Below are 489 nucleotides of genomic sequence, written 5' to 3'. Positions count from 1 at the left end.
TTAAACCCTTTGGGCCCAAATTTTTCTCTTAATGGTTCTAGCCCACGACACCAACCACTATTTCCCCGGGAGTCGGTAATGACGAAAAGTTTTTGAAGCGCTCGAAAAACGGGTATTAATTGGAGGGAAGGGGGTGGGGAGGTAGCTGCCCCCCCCCCCCGATTCTGCTCCCCCCAAGGTCCCCTCTCCCTCCCTCCCCCGGGCTACACCCCCAAAAACTTTAAGAGTAATTGAACTTGATTACAAACAAAAGCAGAATAGAGGGGACAACAACTGCCCCCCCCCCCCAATTTATGCTCCCGGTTTTTATATATCCTACTGCATATTTATAGATTTTCCTCTTAAAACCCAAAAGGTTCAAGATAGGTGCTTTCTCCTGAATATAGAAAAAAGTTTTATAGAAATTTTAAAAAATACTATAACATTTTGTCTATATAGCTTATCATTATTCCAAGGGTTTGTTTAAGGTCTATTGAGTTTTTTTCCTGA

The sequence above is a fragment of the Penaeus monodon genome, chromosome 24 (assembly GCF_015228065.2).
Source record: "Penaeus monodon isolate SGIC_2016 chromosome 24, NSTDA_Pmon_1, whole genome shotgun sequence".
Taxonomy (NCBI): Eukaryota; Metazoa; Arthropoda; class Malacostraca; order Decapoda; family Penaeidae; genus Penaeus; species Penaeus monodon.
This window is presented reverse-complemented; position numbering follows the sequence as displayed.